This window comes from Odocoileus virginianus, chromosome 9, assembly GCF_023699985.2.
Source record: "Odocoileus virginianus isolate 20LAN1187 ecotype Illinois chromosome 9, Ovbor_1.2, whole genome shotgun sequence".
Classification (NCBI taxonomy): Eukaryota; Metazoa; Chordata; class Mammalia; order Artiodactyla; family Cervidae; genus Odocoileus; species Odocoileus virginianus.
This window is the reverse complement of record NC_069682.1, coordinates 67,299,224-67,315,761: the sequence shown is the minus strand read 5'-3', so window position 1 is coordinate 67,315,761 and position 16,538 is coordinate 67,299,224. Positions and strand designations below refer to the sequence as shown.

The 16,538-nt window shown below is 45.2% G+C and overlaps 1 long non-coding RNA gene across 3 annotated transcripts in view; it reads left to right on the top strand.

Annotated features, from left to right (window-relative positions):
• The window catches only part of LOC110149100 (uncharacterized), a 66,381-nt gene that overhangs the window by 39,201 nt on the left and 10,642 nt on the right, over positions 1-16,538 (top strand). For 2 of the 3 annotated variants that reach the window (XR_002317350.2, XR_002317349.2), the window contains exon 2: positions 6,498-6,595. This is a non-coding gene — a long non-coding RNA (uncharacterized lncRNA). Of the gene's footprint in view, positions 1-2,488; positions 2,526-6,497; positions 6,596-16,538 lie in introns of those variants that run through there. The other variant, XR_002317351.2, reaches the window with a different exon arrangement.

The window sequence follows — 16,538 nt, the reverse complement described above, 5'->3', positions numbered from 1 at the left end:
TGTGAGCTGTTTGTATATTTTGGAGAGTAAACCTTTGTCAGCGGCTTCATGTGCAATTATCTTCTCCCATTCTATCATGTGAATAATTTCTTAGCCAGCAGTGCTTTTTGTTTCCGTGGACTGTACAGGCTATCTACACCTTTCCTCAGTTCAGGGAAATCTTCTGGTCTGAGTTTGATTTTTGCCTCTTCTCCTACTCCTATTTTGTCTCCATCTGGAACCTGTGTCTTTGCATGTTAGGATTCCTGGATCTTTCCCCTAAATCTTTTATCTTTTCCCATATGACTTTTACCTGGTTTTCTTTTTTCTCTAAGCTTTAAGATGTTTCTTATACTTGATCTTCCAGGTTTCTGATTCAGGGCTCAAAAATGACATCCTTTCCTTTAATTCATCTGTGTGTGTGTACGTGTTTTGTTTTTTTTTTTGGTAAGCTCAAAGTTTTTGTTTTTAAGTTCTAATTGTGTGTGTGTGTGTGTGTGTGTGTGTGTGTGTGTGTGTGTGTGATAGGTTCTTGTCTCTTCTTACCGCCCACTATCACTTTTAAAATTCAGGTGTTAGCTGGTCTCTTGCAGCTGCAGTTCTGTTCAGCGACCATGTGGTCTGATGCGTCTACCTCACCCTCCTCTGAGGCCCCTCTGTTCTCTTCTGCTGTCTAGTTTAGATCTGGCTGAGATGTGTCTTTAAAGATGGGCAGGGGTAAAGGGTCTCTGGCCCTGAAGACCTGTGGTCCATGGGAGGCTTTTGGCCCCCTCTGACATCCAAAGGAGGCTTCTCTGTTCCCTGGTCTCTCTGAACTCTCAAACTTGAGGGTGGGTAACTCCACCCACACCAGCAACTTCTGGGTGCTTTAAAGGTCAGGAAGGCTCAGCAGCTCACCCAGAGTCTATAGATCCTGAAAGCCCAGCTTTTCCCTGGAGCGACCACTTTTGGCTCTTGCCCCTGCAGTGCTCTGGGCTTCCTCGATGCACAGTGGTAAAGAATCTGCCTGTGATGCAGGAGATACAAAAGACTCTGGTTCAATCACTGGTTTGGGAAGATCCCCTGGAGGAGGAAATGGCAACCAACTCCAGTATCCTGGCCTGCAAAACTCCATGGGCAGAGGAGTCTGGTGGGCTACGGTTCAAAGGGTCACAAAGAGTTGGACACAAATGAGTGACTGAGCACGCATGGTCTGCATTGCTCACTAGTTAACTGTCCAGGAAGGAGGGAGGCTCACGGAGTTATGGGGAGGTGATCTCCTTAAGAACCAGCTTGTACTCAGAAAAGGCAACAGCCTGGAGTGGGGATGGGGAGAAAAAAGAGCCCTTTCAGCCTCCTTTATCTTCAGAATCCCCATTCAAAGTATAATTTCCGAAATTTCCATAGCTCTCCATAAAGTGAGCATGTGTCAAAAATTTAATTAACTCCTTGAAATGAGGGGAACCTGCAAGATGGTAAGGAGAGTTCAAAAAAGTATGAGGCAGAAATATTTATAGTTACTTGAAAGAAAGAATGTTGGAATAAGATTGCTAAAGTACATGTAAGAGATCTGTAAACTTTGGGTTATCATCTTTCATTTACTTCTCTACAGGATAAAATTCATTGGTCATCATTGGTTTTCTAGGATTAACATCTATGCATTCAGAGTGAAGTAGCCTAATCAGTAATAAGTACAGAACTTCCTTGGTGGTCCAGTGGTTGAGAATCTGCCTGCCAATGCAGGGGACACAGGTTTGATCCCTGGTCCAGGAAGGTTCCACATGCCATGGGGTAACAAAACCTGTGTGTAGCAACTACTGAGCTTGTGCTCTAGGGCTCATGAACCACAACCATGAGCCCACTTGCAGGAACTACTGAAGCCCAGGCACATAGGGCCTGTGTTCTGCAACCAGAGAAGCCACCACACACCCTCAACTAGAGAGTAGCCCCTGCTCGCTGCAAATAGGGAAGCCCGCATGCAGCAACGAAGACCCAGTGCAGCCAAAAATATAAAATAAATCAAAAAATTAAATTAAAAAAATAGTAAATACAGTAAACAGTGCTAAAGTGTTGCTGTCCAAAAGAAATACAATGTGAGCCCCCAAAGCAAGCCACACATGCAATTACTCATTCTATTTATTTCAACTCAATGCGTTCACTCTTGCATCATTTAAATGTGCTGTGATTGGATTATGGGCAAATGAGAAATGCAAAGCACAGAACAGTTAGGTCATTTGCTCAAAGGTCACACAGCTAGAAAGTGGCAGAACCAAGAAGTGAATCTTGGCCATCTCTCACAGTTTTGTGACAAAGACTCCTTCCTCATCTAAATGTGAGAGGCCTTCCCTTCTACCAGAGGTTTCTTTGGGGTCGTGAGGTCAGTCTCAAGGAGATGGGATATGGTGATTTTTCAAAAGCCCTAAAGATAATTTTTTGTTTTGTTGAGTCAAGCCTAAACTTTCTGATGTCACAATGTCTAAATGTCATGTACTCACACGGAGAGTTTGGGAAGCTTGTTTTGTGCTCCAGGCTCAGATTCAGACCTGGGTGGCCCAGGGGACTGGAAGGTGAGGTCAGAGAGAGACACTCATCTTCTTTCATTAGCTGGGGAGGGGAGGGGCTGGGGGAGTTTAGACTTTGAGAGCTGAGGGAGTTTAGACTGTGTGTAGAGCCCTTCATCTGAGAGAAACCATTTTCCATTTTCATTATTTTTTAATTTCAGAAAACATGCCCCAAACAGCTTTATAATAATCTCAGTATTCGTTTTATAAAACACAACATTTCCACTGATGCTACCAGCAGAATCACCGCTGTCAGCTACTAGGCTTGTAAAAGGAACGAATGTATTTTCTGTGCCCATAATCACCCCTCTATGGGAATGAGGTCTATTTCAATGACTATCTAATAAAGGAATAACTCAGCATTAAAAAAAAAAAATTCAGAATCCCTAGGCACCCTAGAGGCAAAAAGGCAAAGGAAATTTGATCTGATGACAATTGGAATCTTTTTTTAAAGGAAAGCTTTATTATTTTTTTCCAAAAAACTTCATTTTAAAAACAGTAGGTTGGTTTATCAACAAATCTCTATTTAAGGAATTGAATAAGGAACTGATTATACAGCTGGCAAAACCTCACCATTCTAACACATTCTGAGATGGTCTAATTTAGTGAAAGGTCTGAATCAGTTTGAAGCATGTGGTTTTGTAGCTCTGACGGTTTTAATTACCTTCAACTCAGACTAAGCCCAGAAACTCATTCTTTCAAATTGTGGTCTCCAGAGCCTGGGGGAATTTGCAGCAACAAGCTGATAAAGATGGTTCATAATTAGCATCTCAATTGTGCAATATTAATCACCTCCTTCCTGTTGTTGTTGTTCAGCCACCCAGTCATGTCCTGCTCTTTGCGACCCCATGTACTGCAGCATGCCAGGCTTCCCTGTCCTTCACTATCTCCCAGAGTTTGCTCAAACTACTGTCCATTGAGTTGGTGATGCCATCCAACCATCTCATCCTCTGTCGTCCCCTTCTCCTCCTGCCCTCAGTCTTTCTCAGCATCAGGATCTTTTCTAATGAGTTGGCTCTTCCCATCAGGTGGTTAAAGTTTTGGAGCTTCAGCTTCAGCAACAGTTCTTCCAATGAATATTCAGGATTGATTTTCTTTAGGATGGACTGGTTGGATCTCCTTGCTGTCCAAGGGACTCTCAAGAGTCTTCTCCAACACCACAGTTCAAAAGCATCAATTCTTTGACGTTCAGCCTTCTTTATGGTCCAACTCTCACATCCATACATGACTACTAGAGAAACCATAGCTTTGCCTATAGGACCTTTGTTGGCAAAGTAATGTCTCTGCTTTTTAATATGCTGCCTAGGTTTGTCATAGCTTTTCTTTCAAGGAGCAAGCATCTTTTAATTTCATGGCTGCTGCTGCTACTGCTGCTGCTAAGTCGCTTCAGTCGTGTCCGACTCTGTGCGACCCCATATATGGTAGCCCACCAGACTCCCCCGTCCCTGGGATTCTCCAGGCAAGAACACTGGAGTGGGTTGCCATTTCCTTCTCCAGTGCATGAAAGTGACAAGTGAAAGTGAAGTCGCTCAGTCGTGTCTGACTCTTAGAGACCCCATGGACTGCAGCCTACCAGGCTCCTCCGTCCATGGGAGTTTCCAGGCAAGAGTACTGGAGTGGGGTGCCATTTCCTTCTCCGTTCATGGCTGCAGTCACCATGAAATTTTGCAGTGATTTTGGAGCCCAAGAAAATAATTCTGTCACTGTTTCCATTGTTTACCCATCTATTTGTTGTGAAGTGATGGGACCGGATGCCATGATCTTATTTTTTTGAACGTTGAGCTTTAAGCCAGCTTTTTCACTCTCCTCTTCCACCTTCATCCAGAGGCTCTTTAGCTCCTCCTTTCTTTCTGCCATATCTGCATATCTGAGGTTATTGATATTTCTCCCAGCAATCTTGATTCCAGCTTTGCACTATTTTTTGTACAGGAAGCAGTATCCCATCCAGGGTCTGGTCCTGGTAGGTGATTGCACATGTGAAGAGAGTCTTAGCTCCCTCCCCTGCAACTCCAGGGCCACTTTTTCAGTCACTAAGTCATTTGCAACTCTTTGTGACCCATGGACTGCAGTACACCAGGCTCTTTTGCCCTCTTCTATCTCTTGGAGTTTGCTCAAATTCATGTCCATTGAGTCCTTGATACTATAGGACCATCTCATCCTCTACTGTACCCTTCTCCTTTTGCCTTCAATCTTTCCCAGCATCAGGATCTTTTCCAATGAGTCGGCTCCTTGTGTCAGGTGGCCAAAGTATTAGAGCTTCAGCTTCAGCATCAGTCCTTCCAATGAATATTCAGGGTTGATTTCATTTAGGATGGATTGGTTTGACCTCCTACAGAATGTATAGCTCTCTAAATAAATCCACTTCTTATCTATCACTTTGTCTCTCACTAAGTTCTTTTCTACAACTAGACATAGAGAACCTGTGCTTCATTAAGTCCTCAGACCAGGTGTGTGATTTCAGCTAAAAGACAGTGGGTTGAGGTCCTAACCTGGGTTTAGGCTGGATTCTAGCCCAGACACATGGATTCAAGTTCCATCTGAGGTGCCTCGATTAATCTTATCAAGAACCTTATTATTTATTATTCTTACCTCTCAGTTTATATTTAAGGAAACTGAGGTCCAGAGAAGTGATGTTAAAGTGCCTAAAACAGGTTCCCGTATTTTCCAATAATCCTTGGTATCTCAGAATTTTTTTTTATGATATCCAAAGGCCAAAAGAAATACCTAGTAGTTCTGTTTATTAAGTTGTTAGGTCCAAACAACTACTTATATAAATATTTATGTCCTAACAGCTTAGTAGTTTTTGGAAGAAATAATTCACACAAGTTGAAAGAAAAAAATTATTCCATCTTAAATAAGCAGAATTACATAGTAATGGGATGTGTGTGCCTGTTGGGTGCTGCACATCTAAAAACTTAGAATCAGGTGGGATGTTGCCATCTTCTTTTCTTGTTCTACTTTGGTTTTCACATGGTATTTACTTTTTATTACTATAACCACTGAAAACCCAGCTTTGCAAGGATTTGATGTCATCAGAATAAATGTAGCCCAAATTAATGTCAAAACTATGACTACTGTGGGCTGTAGTTTGTGGATGTCTGGTAGATATGATTGTGTTCCTCTCGAACATTTCAGATAACCAGTGGGGGACTTCCCTGGGGGTCCAGGGGTTAAGACTGCTTAACCTGCTTCCAGTCCAGAGGATGTGGGTTCAATCCCTGACTGGGGAAACACCTTCCAATTTGCACTGCAGCCAAAAAAACCCAAAAAACAAAAAACACCTTTTAGGGAATTCTCTGCTGGTCCAGTGGTTAGAACTCTGCACTCTCATAGCCAAGGGTTTTCAATCCCCGGTCAGGGAACTAAGATCCCGTAAGTCATGTGTTGTGGCCAAAAAGTGGCAGCGGTACCCATGTGTGTTTGCCGACGTGCCCGGGGGTATTTTGGAACATGGTTTGGGAACTGTGGGTCTGCAAAGGTGGGGTTAGTGAAAACAGGGCCTTGAACCTAAGCAATCTTGTTCCTGAGCCCGTATGTTCTGTGCTAGGCTGTTTTGTTTGGTGTGTCCCATCCCATAGCCTGTACTCATAAAGGAAGCAGACATTCATTCAGCAGATGCTTTATGAGCTGCTACTCTATCCCAGACCTTGGGCTGGGGTTGGGGAGGGGACAAAGATTCATTGGCTCTAGGGCTTGTTTTTTCAATCATTTTGTCATGTCGGAAAAGAATTGTAATTCAGTTACAATGGAAGGACATACAAAATACCACCTTATGGAGAGAGGGGATCCTGGAGGTGATGTGGGGGTGGGACTGATGTAACTGCCATGACAGCTTATTTAGGCAAGACTGAAGAGATTTGGATTTGGGAATGAAGCAAGTGCTGGCCTTTTCATACCGTGCAGATCACTCCAGAATTATGTTCAGGCTGGAGAAGAGACAAATCAAGGGTTTCAGTAGGCATCTTGTCACCTCTGCAGGCTGCTGTGGACTGAAGCAGGAGGCCTGAACCAATAATAAGCCTGTGATGAAAAACTTTGAGCAGAGAAGATGCTGAGCACCCTGTCACTGGAGCTGGGTAAGAAAGGGTGTGTGGTAGAGTCCTGCTTCAAAGGGGGCCGGGCCAGCTGGCCTTCGAGGTCCTCTCCAACTCTGAAAAAGGCTGATTTTGTGAAGCTGTCTTCTCACTGTCCACACTTGTCCCCTTTTGTCACTGACTCTAAGAAGCCAACACACCTGTCACTGGCCTTGAAACAGCATTGCTGTTGTCTCACACATGAAAACTGACATGGGAAATTGACTTCCCTTGGTTCATTTGAAGTGCATTTGCCTTGGAATCCCAGCAGTACCTCCTGCCTGAGGTTGGGTTGAGGGGAGGAAAGTGGAAGGACTGCTTCCAGACATCTCTTAGAGGCTGGTGGCACTGACTGCTTGCTGGAGATGGAGGGTGGGCACCTGATTCCCCTCAATCCTGCCAAAGTGACCTTGAAAAACACACAACTCACCTTGGCTCCCTCCTGCTCAGGTTTCTGCAGGGGCTTCCCACTGTTGACTGGATAAAGTCCAAACTTCCATATTCAGCATTGAGGTCCCCTATGGCAAGGCCTCTGCCTAATTCACCAGCCTCATCTTCCCCAGAAGCCCTGGGATCTACTCATACTGGGTGACTCATAATTCTCTGGAAACAGAGTTCCCTGTTCCTTTGCTTATGTTGTTCCCTCTGCCTGATTTACTCTTCCTGGTTTGTCTACTTGGTAAATTCTACTCATTCTTGTAGGTCTGGCTCAGTCCTCTCCTTTGCTATGGATAATTTAAAGTAATTTAATTTCCAATTTTATGGTTTGGCATCGTGGGCTGGGCTCAGCTGGATGGTTCTTCTGGACCAGCCTGGGATCACTAGTTGGTCTGCAGTGTGCCAGCTGGTTGACTGGGACTGGCTGGCTTATGATGGCCTCACTGGGACTTCTGAGATGATGAGCAGGAGGGTCTCTCTCTGCATAACCCCATGTGGTCCTCATCCCCTAGGAGGGTAGCCCAAATACCTTTACATCGAGAATTCCAAGAACTGCAAAAGAGGACAAGCCCCACTTCCCAAGAACTTGTCAAATCTTCATTTGCATCATGTTTGCTAGCATCCCATTGGCCAAAACAAGTCACCTGACTGAGCCCAGCATCAGAGTAACATGGCAATAAGGATAAGGTGCACATATGGGGTATGGAGGGGGGCGGTGGTTGGTACCATTTTTGCAATCTTCCACAGCTAGACAGCTTGCAGGCCAAGAGGATCTGTTTGAGCCACTGGGCTGTGAGCTCCCAGAGGCCTCAGTTTGAGGTGCCTTAAATCCCCCAGAGCTGGGCATAGAGGAGGTACTTGGTTATTACTGACTTCTCCTTCAATATCCAAATGGCCAGCTTGAGCCTTTGACTCAAAGGAATGGTCAGAGAACCCAAGGTGAAGCTAGTTTCAGGAAGAGGGAAGGAAAGACAGACAATCTTTTACACAATTTTGCTCAGCAGCTCAGTGTTGTAATTTGTCCCAGAGAATGATTTGATCTGATTCAGCCACAGTCTGGTCTTCACCTTTAAATGTTGGGAACTGCATAAATCAGCACATTTCCCCCAAAGCAGAGTCTATATACAGCACTAACAGGCTGCTCGCCATAATTAGGCCTCCAGCAATGATTGTTTTTGCTCCCTGTGTTTTATCACCAGCCTCCTCAGGGAAGGAAAGGAGTATGATCAGTGTTATGATGTTTATGTGCACCTTCTGTGCTTGAGAGGTCTGGGGTAGGTGTACAAATAGAGGCTCTGGTCTGCAGTCCATCCTCTCCTCTTCTAGCCTAGGCTTTTTTATCCTGCACCATCCTCATGGTGTCTCCCTACATGCATGTGGTCACTCCACTCCACTGCATTTCCCATTCCTTTCCACCTCCTTCATCCCCATTCAGTTAATCTTCTCTTGGCCCTTTGAGGCTAGGAATGCATACACTGGGGATGGTCCACTCTTGGAAGGAAAGACCCAGAGAAGAATTGATGCAGGTGCTGAAAGCAGGCTCGTGACATTTAGGCATGGAATTCTGGGGATTTGGGAAACTGCAGTGTGGTCTTACCTGGAAAATCTCATGCACAGAGGAGCCTGGTAGGCTGCAGTCCATGGGGTTGCTAAGAGTCAGACACGACTGTGCTTTCACTTCACTTTCACGCATTGGAGAAGGAAATGGTAACCCACTCCAGTGTTCTTGCCTAGAGAATCCCAGGGATGGGGGAGCTTGGTGGGCTGCTGTCTATGGGGTTGCACAGAGTCGGAGATGAGTGAAGTGACTTAGCAGCAGCAGCAGCAGTGTGATCTAGGAATGCGGAGGGGTTACAGGTGAGCACATCCTCTTGGGCCTCCAGATTCCTTGCCCTGTGGGCAGGAGCACTGGCTATTGGAAGGTCAGAGAAGGACCCTTCAAAGTAGGGTCCTCAAGGCATTTCAAACCAAGTGACAAGGCAGGAGGCCCTGGTCACTGGCATCTAAGGGTGATTCTCTGGGTGTGTGCAAAGCTAGAGAGGCTTGGGGGTCCCAAAATCTGATGCAGTCCCACTGTTGGCAGAACTGGGCCTCCAGAGTTCTAGGTATCACTTGAGTGGAGCCCAGCCTATTTGAACTTCTGGAAGCAGCAGTCATGACCCCTCTTATTTGCACATCCCTCTGCTGAAATGAAAAGCTTTAGCACCTGTTTCTGTTTGGCTCTCACTAAAGACCTGTGGGGTCACAGGAAAGGGAGTCTTGCCCCCACTGAACAGACGAGGAAGCTGAGGCTCAGGGAGGTAATGTGATTTGCCACAGGTCACACACCTGTCAGTGGTGGAGCTAGGCTTGAGTCCCAGTGGTGGGCTCATGTACAGTACCCCTGCTACCAAACCTATTGCATCTACTGAATTTTAAAATAGTCCTTTTTTCCCCTTTGGATCCTTTTTTTTTTTTTTTTTATTGTGCTGGGTATTCATTGTGGGATGTGGGCTCAGTATTTGTGGGGTGAGGGCTTAGTTACCCCTCGGCATGTGGGCTCTTAGTTCCCCAATCAGGGACTGAGTCTTTGTCCCCTGCACTGGACGGGCAAATTCTTAACCACCGGCTGACTAGGACAGTCCCTGGAATAGATCTTAAGTGTCTGTTTATTTCACTCACACCTATAACTGTATGAGAACTCTTAATGATGGCAGTTGATGCTGCGTCCAGGCTTTTGCTGTTAAGAACAGCATGGCAGTGAATTTCTTTGTACTGTCAATGCAGCACTTGAGGTCTGGGGTAACATCCCACCACTGTTCTGCTGTGGACAAAGTTGTTAAGGCTAACTTTCCCCTTTGATATACCAGGGGGTAATAATGCCATCTGTGTGAGATGTTGAATAAGTAAATGAATGGATGATGAAAATGATGGCAATAATGAAGATGAGGGTGGCAATGATGATGATGGTGACATCTGGTCTACCTGACAGTTATATTCCTTGTTGGGTGTTTTGGTTTACACACCAGGTGAGTTTTATTGGTCTGAGGCAGCATCTCTGTACCTAATATATCCTGGGGCTCCCAACAAGACTTAACCAGTTTAAATTCAGAATTGAGGCTCCGATGAGTTCACCTAGGTCCTGCACTCTATCTACCTTTGCTCTCTATCACTTTAAATATCACCTCTATGATGACTGCCAGATATATATTTCTAGTTTATACCCTTTCCACTGAGTTCCAGAAACATCCATCCATCCTGTTGACTCAGTCTTCAAAAAAATCCCCAAATTTTCACCATTTCCCCTACTTTAGTTCACAATGTCATCATCTCTATTGCTCTTTTCCAACTTCTTTATTGAAGACTTAAGCTTGTTTGCATTAACTCTCTCTAGTTTTATGATAAATACTTTTAAAACTATATATTTTCCTCCAGGTATTTGTTTAGCCTATTGTCCCAAATTTTGGCAGTAGTACTTAGTTGCTTAGATATTATACTTACTTTGTTATTTCATAGATTACTTTGTAGTATACATTTAATTTTCCTGTTCATTTCTTCCTTCTAGAATGCAAGCTCCACGAGGACAGCATCTTTGCCTAGTTTATTCACTACTATATTCTCTGAACAGTGCTTGACACATAGGTGGAGCTCAATAATTTATGGAGAATTCGTGAATCACTGAGGCAACTAGATGCTAGACCAGTGCTTGTAGTAGTGTTAGTCACTCAGTCATGTCTGACTCTTTGTGACCCCATGGACCCCACCAGGCTCCTCTGTCCATGGAGATTCTCCAGGCAACAATACTGGAGCAGGTTGCCATTCCCTTCTCCAGAGGATCTTCCTGACCCAGGGATTGAACCTGGGTTTCCCGCATTGCAGGCAGATTCTTTACCATCTGAGTCACAGCACTAGCCAACAGAAATAGAATTAAAGCTGCAAATGTGAGCTGCATATATAATTTAGAAATTTCTAGTAGCCACATTTCAAAAGTAAAAAGGAACAGGTGTCATTAATTTTAATAATATATTTCATTTAATGACTATATTAAAATATTATTTCAACATGCAAATGATAAAAATTATTAATATGATATTTCACAGTTCTTTTCCATATCAACTCTTGGAAATTGGAAATGTACTCTATATTTACAGCACATCTCAAATTCCAATTGGCTAATTTTCAGGTGTTAGTGGCCACATGTGGGTATTCTTGTTGGACAACACAGTTCTGGAAAAGGAAGGAGGTGTTTCACTGCCCAGAAGAGGCTTTTCTCCCACAGGCCATTTTTGTTGCAGGAAGGAATTCTGAATCAATGATAAATCTTGGATTTAAAACTAAACATCTGTGATAGAATATCAGCGTTTTGAGATCCTCAGTGAAACAGTGGATGTAGGTCGTGATGGTCAGTGGTTGATGACATCACAAGAAGGGAGACCAGTTGGTATCACCAGCCCTTGCTAGGACACGGCAGCCCCTCCAAAGTAGACTTGGCCAAAGATCAAAAAGGAATCTGAACAAGCCTCTAGATTCAACCCCAAGTGACAGAATTTACAACTCAGAAATTCAAGAAACGTGAAATGATACCATAGGGATGAAACAAGCAAAATTCAGACCGTGGAAAATGTCAGGACGAATGACCAATTTCTTTCAACAAATGAATTGTTAAAAAAACAAACAAACAAAAAAAAAACAAAACCCCAAATGAAAACCTCAAATGCAGCAACAAATGAAAAGGAAAACTATAGATTAAAAAAACACTCAAAAGACATTAAGCCGGTTGTAACTCGTAGACTTTATCAAGATCCTGTTTAATAAATTATAGAAAACATGAATTCATGAGACAATTGATGATTTGACACAAATTTTATGACATTAAGGAATTCTATTCTTTTTTGCAGAGATAATGGTGTGTGGTTACCTTGTAAAAATACTTATTTTAGAGATATATACAGAAACATTTAGGTTGAGATGATAAGATGCCTGGGATTTCCTTTAAAATAATTTGGAAGGGGGCGGTAGGGATGGGTAAAGAAGAAATAGGATCAGCCGTAAACTAACTGGAGAAGCGGAATAATGGGCATGAGTACAACTCTCACTGCTTTTGCTTATGTTTGAAGCTTTCCGTGATAGCATGTAGAAAAAGGAAAAGTAAACAGCAGATCCTCTCTTCTGAAACCCCAGCCTCCTGATCCCCGAGCGCCTAAGCGAAGGCTGAGGCTGGCTGGACGTGGGTTGTACTCCCCGAAGGCACCAGGAGGTGGCAGCACCGCCACTTTTCTGCTGGCTGCCGCCTGAGGCCCGAGGAGACGAGGCGTGGGGTGGGCGGTGGGCTTCCAGGCGCTGCGAAGTCCCGCAGCCCCCCTTTCCCGGGAACAGCTGGGCTACTACTCTTCTACTCAAGGCGGGCTTCAGGCTTCGGGGAGAGGGAACAGGGGTCCAGCAGGGATTTGCCCTTCCCTGTGTGTGTGTTCCAGGGACGCTTCTGACCGCCATCCTGCGGGGCTGTGGCCACGCGTGATGCACTCTCGAAGGCCGGGGGAGGGGTCTTGTCCCGGCCTTACACTGTGACCCCCTGATCCCAGTCTAGACTCCTGAGCTCCACCATGATTTTGGGGTTCCCTGTCTCATTTCCTCTGGCCTTCTCCCCTATACCTGGAGGCTGCACTCCTGCCTCCACTCTGGTCCAGCGTAGCCCTGGCGGCCCCACACGCCTGCTGCTCTCTGTCCCCCATCTCCTCATCCCAAACTCCCCTTTGAGTGCTGGCCAGATGTCCGCTCATCTGGACCTCCAGGCACAGGGTGTCTGTTTGGAGGCAGAACCACATCTCTGGGCTTGGCTGTGGTACTGAGCCATGGACAAGCAATGAACCAGGAGTCAGTAAACCTGGGTCCTAGCAAAGCTTCCCTTGAATAAGTCATGCCCCCTCTAAAAAAAAAAATGCTGTGGTTGAGACTGTAGAACAGTGGTTTATAGCTTTTTAGGGATGGAATTCCATTTCCAGAACCCCAATATGTAAAACCAACCGAGTGGAGAACCCCTGGTTCCACATGGGGTAGATAGGTTTAGTCCTCTGGCCCCCACACCCACCCCAGGGTGAAAACCACTGGGCGTCCTCACCTTGGATTCCTTGTCTTTTTCACTGGTTGTCAGCCCAAGAGTTCCAAGAGCTGGTCTGCGACTCTAGTAAGTCCCAGCATTTCATTAAGCCATCCATCCATCCATCCATCCATCCATTCATCCATCCAACATTTACCAACCTTGAACTCTATGCTGGACCTCCAGTGAGAAACATTGACCATGTTGGGGACTCTGTCCTTAAGAATCCACAGCCTGGTGAGCAGACCACACAGTCTGGAGCATATGCCGTACAAGCAAGTGGTCCCAAGTTCAGGAAACAGAGAGGAGAGAGTGACTGCCAGGTGAGGGAGCCAAGGCAGATTTCTTGGAGGAGGCGACAGTTGAGTGATTTTGAGGAAAGTCATGTAGAGAATGAGTTGGAAGTGAGCAGGAGAGTCTGGAAGACAGTAAGACTCTTTCTTAATGCAGTCATTTAGAGGGGAGCCCCAAAAATGCCAGAAGAGAGCAATTACTGCAGACTGTGGTTTGGGTGGAGACTGTAGATACCCCATTTGATGATTTGGATGAGCATTTATCCATTGGGCCACCCACAAGGAGGAAGCAGCGAGCCGCCTCTCCTTAAGTGCCACTACAGCATGTCTGGAAGGAAATCCACTTCCCTCACAGAGTGAAATTGCCAATAATTGGTGTTGCTGAGAACACGAATAGCTTCACGGGCCCCCGATGCAACACTGAATCCTGAGTGTTCCTTCCAAGTGCTGGGGGTGCTTTGGAAAGAAGGTGCCAAGATTTCAAAGCCCCCCCTCTTCTTAGGCAGAATGCCTCTCCATCCACAAATAGAAACTTGCTGAGATTTTAATTAAGAACAGTGTACATAAAACTCACTGTTCCTAAGTAAACAAATATTAAGCAAGATGCTTCACTTTCGTGCTATGGGCTCTTAAGAGATGGGAAAATCAGGACAGAAGAGGTGGGTGGAAGATATTGAGGGGGTAGAGGAAGAAAGACTCTGACTGAGAAGAAAATAGATTCCAGGTCAGGGAGAGAGAGAAGGCAGAATGGCAGACATACAGACTTCGAAAGGAAGAGAGGAGGAGAGGCAGATGGAGGGTTCTAGCTTCTCTTCTGCCCAGAACTTGCTTTTGTCCCACTTCCTGGCTTAGATTTATATTCAGTTCTGATACCTATTAGTCGGAGACAAATGCTTTTGTCAACTTCGTTTTCCCCTGGGCTTTGTAGCACTGTTGATTTGCTCACCCCTATCTGGCAGTCACCACCCCTGACTCTGCCAAAGGTCTCCTCCTGCAGGCACCACTAGTCTCCATTCAAGGGCTATTCCTCAGCCTTGGGTGTGTGGGCAGGCTGCAAATGTGCACAGGTGCATGAAGGTTGCTTCAGTTGTGTCCGACTCTTTGCAGCTCTATGGACTGTAGCCTGCCAGGCTCCTCTGTCCATGGGATTCTCTGGGCAAGCATACTGGAGTGGGTTGCCATACCCCTCTCCAAGGGATCTTTCCAACTCAGGAATCAAACCCACATCTCTTACATCTCCTGCATTGGCAGGCAGTTTCTTTATCACTAGCCCCACCAACAAGTTAATGCCCTGGGAGCAGGCTTGGCAGATGGGAGTTGGAGAAAAACTGCCCAGCTCTCTTTCCCCCTGGGTGGGTCAATTCAGAGATGAGTCTACACTGTCTCAGAGAGTCCCCAGTAAGATCAAGATTTGGTTATCCTCAGTGCTAATTGGATGGGTAACACACTATTAATTGGTTTGTATCTCTTCTCTACCTTTAAAAAAATTTTACTTTTATTTATCTGGTTGTACCAGGTCTTAATTGCAGCTTGTGGGATCTAGTTCCCTGACCAGGGATTGAACCCGGGCCCCCTGCATTGGGAACCCAGAGTCTTAACCCCTGGGCCCCAGGGAAGTCCCTCTTCTCTTTCTTCCCTCTTCCCCTGCTGGTTCTTCCTGGAGTCACCTCCAAAATGAATTGCTTGTACTTGAACCCTTGTCTCAAGGTTTGTTTCTGGCAGAACCTGACACTAAAAAGCCTTTATGTATTAAACATTGATTTTGAGAATCTCATTATCCCTCCAGAATCAAGCCAAGCCTGTGTGCAATGTGGAGTGACTAATGTTCTTTTATTGTCAAGGTTTAAATTGGAGGTTTATTTTCTTATTGTATTTTGAAGTTCTGTTGTCTCAGAAGAACAGTCTAAAAAGTTACTTTGAGACCATTTAGTCCATTTGGGCTGCTGTAACATAGTACCTTAGGCTGAGTGGCTTGTACACAACAGAAATTTATTTCTCATGGTTCCAGGAAGCTGGGATTCTGAGACTGGGCTGCCAGCACGTTGGGTTCTGGTGAGGATCCTCTTCCAGGTGGCAAACTGCCATCTTCTCGTTGTGTCTTTACATAGTGGACAAAGAACAAGCTAGCAATCTGGCTTATTCTTACAAGGGCACTAATCCTATTGGTGAGAGCTCCACCCTTATGACCTCCTTACCTCTCAAAGGTCCCACCTCCTAATACCAACACATTGGGGTTAAGGTTTCAGTATTTGAATTTGGGAGCAGGGACACAAACATTCAGTCCATAACAGCAACCTTAGAGTTAATGGTCAATCTACTAGAAAATACCTGAAGTTTCCATTTCCCCAGATTTTATCTGGAAGCAACCCTCAAGGTCACCTGGGAAGAGGTTCAATAGAAATAAGTGCATAAATGCCCAACTGTTTTGCTCATTCACTCATTCTTTAATTCATGAACTGAATTTTTGTTGAGTGAGCATGTGCCATGTGCCAGGCATCCCTACCCATGAACTTTATGTTCTGGGTAGCTTGAAATTGGATTTTTGATGAGGTTTCAGTTCACCTGACCATTGATCCATGTGTCTAGCACTGTGCTAGGTCCTGGGCAAACAGAAATGAGCAAGATAGGGACAGTACCCCTGGAATCTTGAAAGCCAGAAGGCTGAGATGAACATATACACAGTGGTGGGGATGTTTTTGTGATAGAAACATCTACAGAGTCGTTCAGGGAATGAAGGAGAGATGTGTTCATTCTACTTTGGGGCCTGGAAAGGGTCAGGAAGTCTTCCTGGAGAAGAATACCCTTGAGGAGAGCCTGGAGCATTTTGGGGAGAGCAAAGGGGCGGCACTGACTGTGAACTGCTAATGGTGTAGTGAGGCTGTAGCCTGAGTGGAGAGAGTATGGGGCTCGTTTGTTGAGGGTGGAAGAGCTTTTGGGTTTAAGATCTGGGTTGTGTGCTGGGAAGCAGTGCCGCCCAGTGGTTAGGGCACAAGCTTTGCCTGCAGATAGGCAAAAACATTCCCATCTCAGCTCAGCCACTTGCTTACCCAGTGGCCTTGGGCACGTGAACTGGCTCTCTGAGCCTCAGTTTACGCCACAATATTACATTGAGAATAGACGACCTCCTGCATAGAGTCGG